This window comes from Hemiscyllium ocellatum, chromosome 38 (assembly GCF_020745735.1).
Source record: "Hemiscyllium ocellatum isolate sHemOce1 chromosome 38, sHemOce1.pat.X.cur, whole genome shotgun sequence".
NCBI lineage: Eukaryota > Metazoa > Chordata > Chondrichthyes > Orectolobiformes > Hemiscylliidae > Hemiscyllium > Hemiscyllium ocellatum.
This window is the reverse complement of record NC_083438.1, coordinates 2,419,596-2,426,837: the sequence shown is the minus strand read 5'-3', so window position 1 is coordinate 2,426,837 and position 7,242 is coordinate 2,419,596.

Genomic DNA, 7,242 nt, shown 5'->3' with positions numbered 1-7,242 from the left:
CTCAATCCCTCTTAAACTCAAGCCAAAACACCATATGCTTTCTTAACAACCCTGTCCACTTGGGTGGCCATTTTAAGGGATCTATGTACCTGCACACCAAGATCTCTCTGTTCCTTCACACTGCCAAGAATCCTATCCTTAATCCTGTACTCAGCTTTCAAATTCGACCTTCCAAAATGCATCACCTCGCATTTATCCAGGTTGAACTCCATCTGCCACCTCTCAGCCCATCGCTGCATCCTGTCAATGTCCCGCTGCAGCCTACAACAATTCTCGATCCTGTCAACGACACCTCCAACCTTCGTGTCATCTGCAAACTTGCTGACTCATTCTTCAATCTCCTCATCCAAGTCATTAAAAAAAATACAAACAGTAGAGGCCCAAGGACAGAGCACTGTGGAACACCACTCACCACTGACTTCCAGGCAGAATATTTTCCTTCCACTACCACTCGCTGTCACCTGTGTTAAAATGAATGTTTTGTTTTAACAAATACAGAAATTGTTGGAAAAGCTTGGTAGGTCTGTCAGCATCCAGATGCCTTTTACATGATGCAGTTGTACCAGCCTCCCCCACTTCCTCTGGCAGCTCATTCCATACGCACAACACCCTCTGTGTGAAAAGGTGCCTCTTAGGCCTCTTCAAAATCTTACCCCTCTCACTTTCCACCAATGTCCTCTAGTTTTGGACGCCCCTAACCTGGGGAAAAACCTTGACTACAAACCCTATCCATGACCGTTCTGATTTTATAAACTTTTACTGCTGTGAAATGTGACTCCAATCAAACGAATAGCTGTACTTTCAATAATCCTGGGCCTAAATGCTGATAGTCAACACCGACACCTGTTCTTTCTCCATCAATTCACAATTCTAAAACCAGTTTCATCAGTTTGATCAGATATATTAGGAGACCGTTCTGTGGGATTTACACCGAGACCTTTGTGCCCGGAGGTAGGGACACGAGCACCACTCAGCAACACCCATAAAGCTGTAACATTATTCTCCTGTGTGTATGTCCATCAGCCTGTTCTGACATGCTGTGACATACCTCTGCAATAGCAGGACATGAATCCACACCTTCTGGTCCAGAGCTCGGAACACTACCAAATAATTTCAGGAATTGGAATCAAACACAGGGCCATGGCGTGGGGTGTCTGTGCAGTGGCGTGGGGAGGCCAGCAGAGGGTGACATTGCATCACTTTCAGCCCCATAGAGGCTGCCAGACCTGCCCCACACAGAGACACACAGACACACACACAGCAATTGTTAGGACACGGCGTGAAGCTCACCTGGTAACTTAAATGAAACATGAATAAAATCTCAATTCGCCTCGTAAACTGTTAAAATATGAGTGACAGAGAACTCCCAAATTCCACGGTTTAAATAAAAACAACAATGTATTATTTAACACTGAAAGTGAAGTGAAAGACCCTCTATCTCTTAACTGCTTATAACCCGACACCAGCTCTATAGCGATATACTGTTTCTGCGTCTGCCACCCTCTCATATCACAGGTACTTGTAAGCTCTCAGTTCAGAGCAGCATTCCCTCTCTCTTAAAGGTACAGTGCATAATTTCAACTTCATCACATTATACCCTGATGAATGGAGATAAGTGGAACCTATGCGGATTTCTCTTGCTCTGTTGTTTGTCAATATTTCATCTACTCTGTCTCGTATATGTCAGGATTTTTGTTGTTCCATTGACAGTATGTCACTATTTGACTCTGTCCATGGGAATATATTAGTATTTCACTTGCTCACACTCGTGTGTGTGGGGCAGGATTTCAGTTGTTTCATGGGGACTGTGACACTATGACAATCTTAATGTTTGTAAATGGTGCCAAACCTGCAAGAATTGTAAAGTCTATGGAGGACAGTGTGGAACTCTAACAGGACAGTGACACGCTGGTAAACGGGGATCAGTGCAGAGCAGTGTGAGGTGATGCACTTTGGTATGAAAGATAAAGTAAGACAGTTTAAAACAGGTTGTACCATTATAAAGGGGCTGCAGGAACAGAGGGAACTGTGTGTCTATGAACAGATTGTTGAAGATGTCAGGACAAGTGAGGAGAGCAGTAACTATCACAGATTAGTTTCAGTATCTGAGCTGTTTACAGGGGGAGGTGTAGGAGGGAGTCTCCGTGTCCCTTCCTGTGAGGTGGTGGTGACGATGTGATGTGAGCCCACCCTCCTGCCCTCCCCCCCCCCCCCCCCCCCCCCCCCCCCCCCCCCCCGAGACCGTGGGGATTCCATTTGTACCAGCTCAGCATAAAAGGGAGATGGCATCAAGGCCACGGCTTCTAAGTTTTGCCGGGAGGAAACGGAGCTGCCAGTGGGTTTAAAGTGAGAATTTCCCTTCACTGAACATTGCTCCTTACTCGGTCGGTGGGACGTAGATGTTTCAGAATCTCCACACGAGGCGTCCCGGTCCTCTCTGGCTCGTACCAGGGTCCTCCCCACATGGCGGGGGGAAGGGAGTGAGGGAACGGATATCAGGCACTCCACCACCCGGCTTGGCCCTTTCTGTCCTATTCCAGGCTGTTTCTCCTGGAATGGGAGAAAGGGAGGGCGGGATGATGGGGGTGGGTGGCCCTGCTGTTAGTGCTGGTGCAGGTGAGGATAATGGCTAATCGTGAGGTTTTCAGAGGGAGTCTGTCGACAGTGTTGTATCCATGCAGTGTAATTGATGTGGGGGGTAAAGTGGGCAAGGTGACAGAGAGAGAGAGAGAGAGAGACAGAGAGAGGCAGAGACAGAGAGAGAGAGAGAAGGTGCTGCATGCGGCAGTGACAGTGTTGGATCATTAGCCTTGTTCAGTGGTCAGGGCTATAACAGATATACCGTGAGTGCGAGGGAGCAGAGAGAATATGGTGACCCTTATCCTGACAGAGCGGGGAAGGTTATTGATGCTTGTCCTGTATTGCTGGGCATTCCTTCAGTCCACAGATACTGCACTGAGCTGGGTGGGGGAGCTCAGACCATGCTCGGTGGGTCTGGTGGTGTGGGTCCCTCTGGGAAGAGAGTGGCTCCCCTCTGTACTACCCCATCCACCAGGATCTCCGTGCCCTGTCGACAAACCGTGGTGTAATTGCCCCTTACCTGCCATGCTCAGGGTAAACTGTACAGGGCAGCTCCAAGCTGAGAAATCTCAACTGTGTACCCATTGGCCTTTCCAAGATGGCACCAGTGCCAGGGGTCACGGAATATCCAGGGCACCCGGGCGACTGTGAGTCCCTCCAGCCATGATGGGTGGGAGAATTGGGCTGGTATTGAATGAGAGGGACACCATGTGGGGGGTGGGTGGGGGTAGTCAATGAGTTGAGTTTGATAAGATAGCACTAGGAATCTAGCTTGGCCTCGTACAGATAATCTCTCTGTCACACTCAATGAAACTGACACTGAGGCAAATTATTGTTAGAATCAGCCCAGTGAGTCATAGATTCTGTTGTAACTACTCCCATTTACAAAGCTGTAGAACAAATGCTTATCCAAAACTCTCCACCATTTCACCTCACACCAATCTCCTTTTTTCCCATTTTTCCTAGGAAGACTGGCTCATGTTAGAGGCTGTTATCGAAGTGTCTACGTTTCATAATTCGGAGACCTGGGAACACATCCGTCCATGACACTGTCTCTCAGTCTCCCCCTCTCTTGTCTATACCCCAAACCCCTCCCATGTGGTGATACCTAAACTGATTCCCCCCTCCATCTCTGTCTCTCTCTGGCAGTGATGTTCACACCCAGAGCACCTCCTTGTAATGGCACAATGGAGAGTTGGATCTGCAAATGGGTGGGAGCTAAACATCCTGTCAATCCCAGCATGGACTGCATGTTTCCCCACACTGGGCAGGATCTAACACAGTGCAACTGAGCAATGCACTGGGGTGGGGTACACAGTCCTACATGCTGGGAGGGTAACTGCTCCTAGGTTACAGATCAATGCACTAGGGTGGTGTACACAGTCCTACGTGCTGGGAGGGTAACTGCTCCGGGGTATTACAGATCAATGCACTGGGGTGGGATACACAGCCCTACATGCTGGGAGGGTAACAGTTCCTGGGTTATAGATCAATGCACTGGGGTGGGGTACACAGCCCTACATGCTGGGAGGGTAACTGCTCCTGGGTTATACAGAAATGCACTGGGGTGGTGTACACAGTCCTACATGCTGGGAGGATAACTGCTCCTGGTTACAGATCAATGCACTGGGATGGGGTATACAGTCCCACATGCTGGGAGGGTAATTGCTCCTGGGTTATAGATCAATGCACTGGGATGGTGTACACAGTCCTACATGCTGGGAGGGTAACTGCTCCTGGGTTATAGATCAATCCACTGGGGTGGTGTACACAGTCCTACATGCTGGGAGGATAACTACTCCTGGTTACAGATCAATGCACTGGGGTGGGGTACACATTCCTACATGCTGGGGGCGGTAACTGCTCCTGGGTTATAGATCAATGCACTGGGCTGGGATACACAGCCCTACATGCTGGGAGGGTAACTGCTCCTGGTTACAGATCAATGCACTGGGGTGGGGTACACAGCCCTACATGTTGGGAGGGTAACTGCTCCTGGGTTACAGATCAATGCACTGTGGTGGTGTACATAGCCCTACATGCTGGGAGGGTAACTGCTCCTGGGTTACAGATCAATGCGCTGGGGTGGGGTACACAGCCCTACATGCTGGGAGGGTAACTGCTCCTGGTTTTTCAGATTAATTCACGAGTGATCACTGCACAGGTCTCTGTGCTCGTCACACTGTCTGGTTGAGGTTTATAGATAATACAATGATGTGCGATGTGCAGCTCCCCGTGCTGGACAGAGATGTAGCCTGTGCACAGTACATCACGTTGGTGGGGTGGATGGGGGAAAGGTGATGGACAGATCACGGAGCGCCACGGAACAATCTGTCCCTGACATTCTATAACTGACATTCCCCGAAACGTTCTGTCCCTGACGTTGTTTGTTTGTGAACGGCCGGACGTCAGTGAATTGAACAAATGATAAGATCCCGAGGGAAGAGATCCCGTTCCAGGGAGAAGGAGACACTGTTCTGAAGGCCCCTCAGGCAGTTAAAGGGGTGAATACGTTTTCCCTGCGTTTACTTTTCTTCACGACACAGGATCAACCACAATTTAGACCAAAATACAGAAATTCCCAAACTCCGTTTGTCTTCAGGAAACTGGGAGAGAATCCTTCAGGACAGCAACTTTTCCACTCTCCGTATTAGGAACTGGGAAGGAGTGACCTGTGTCTGCTCTCGAGTGATCGAGTGTATGGGAATGTTCTAGAAATCATCTGTCCTTATGGATGTGTCACTGTGTGTTTGGGGAGGGAGGGTTTCTTGTGGTTTATGTCACATTTTTGTCAGTAATTCCGACCTTCCCATTTGTTGTTCAAGCTCCAATTATTTTAATAAATCCCTGAATACAGGGTCACATTTGAAAATCTCACTGGGTCCCCAATGAACCGGGTCCCTTTGCCTCCAGGCTGATGGATAATGAGTTTGTTTTCCTTCCTCACAGTTAACATAGTGACCATCTACGTCCTGCTTTATAAAGATTGTGGGTTGTCTCCATGTGTCAGACGTTACCTGGGGGCCATGGCAGCGGCGGATCTCCTGGTCATTATCCTCGACCTGATGCTAAGACAAATTCCCATTGTTTATCGGGAACAGTTTTATTTCCTGAAGGACTCCGTCCCCGTGTGTAATATCCACGCCGTCCTGCTTTATGCAGCCACTGACTGCTCTGTCTGGTTCACCGTCACTTTCACCTTTGATCGGTTTGTGGCCATTTGTTGCCAGAAGCTGAAAAGTAAATATTGCAGTGAGAAAACGGCGGCTGTGGTTCTGGGAGCAGTGACTGTGCTGAGCTGTTTAAAGAACATTTCCTGGTATTTTATGTTCACGGCTCGGTATTCGCTGGAGAACGGCCCCTGGTTTTGTGATGTAGCAAACGCTGTTCGATTGTCCAGTGTCTGGGGAACAATCGAGTTCCTCCACCACATTCTAACCCCGGTGTCCCATTTCTCCTGATTCTGCTGCTCAATGTTCTCACCGTCAGACACATTTTAGTGACCAGCAGAGCCCGCAGGAGACTCCGCGCTCACACCAATGGGGACGCTCAGTCTGACACTGAAATGAGAAACCGAAAAAAATCCATCATTTTACTGTTTGTGATCTCGGCCAATTTCATCCTGTTATGGTCCATGTTAATGCTGTATTCCATATGGTACCGGATGTATTGGATTGTGGATACCCCTCTGTATCTCCATCCCTTTGTTCAGGAATTGGGCTTCATGCTGCAGCTCCTCAGTTGCTGCACAAACACCGCGATTTATGCCGTGACCCAGACTAAGTTCAGGCAACAGCTGAAGAATGTGCTGAAATATCCCTTCACCCAAATCCATCCATCCATCAAATTCCCTCATTAATCACACCATCCAGGATTTTCTCATTTCAGTTCAGTGTTTCAGCGATGGAGCAGCCTGTCACTATGGTAACAGACTGAGGGTAGCGCTGGTTTGTCCCTCCTTATCCCACAAGAGGGTTACAGGGAAACATTTCAATGTTTCTCACAACTCAGGGGCCAGTGAGAAAAGGCACCATCCCACTGACTGTATCCATCACTTCCATTTGTAACCAATAAAAATGTTGATTAAATCGTGCCAAGCAGCAGAGTGACCGAAGTTGTGTGTCTTTGTGTTGGAGAAGCTGAGCTGGAGAGAGACAGACTCAGCCCTGAGTCCTGGTCCTCAGGGAAGGGGAGGGCACCGCGCCCTGAGCTCAGGAGCTGGGGTTAACTCCCTCTGTTCACCCCCACTCCATTTCCAATCTGGCCTCCCTATTTCATCTCCCCCACTCTTACTCCGCATTTCTCCCTCTCTCTCCCTGCACACACACTCTTTCTCACAACCTCCCTCTTTCACTGTCCCTCGTTCTCCCTCTCACACCAACCGCCCAACCCCGGTTTCTCCACCTGCCTCCACTCTTCACTTTCCCCTCACCCTCACAATCTCTGTCCTACCCGCCTCTGCCTCCCTCCAGCAGTTCCATCTCTACCCCATCTCACCACCACCCCCCCGACACCACACGCAGCCTCACGACCAACCACACCTCACCCCCAGTCTCTGGGTCAGAGGGACAAGGAAGGAGCAGGGAGAAGGAGCGTGTCTGAGAGAGAGGGAGGGAGGGACAGGAGGGAGAGAGATTCAGTCAGAGAGAAACGGAGGGACGT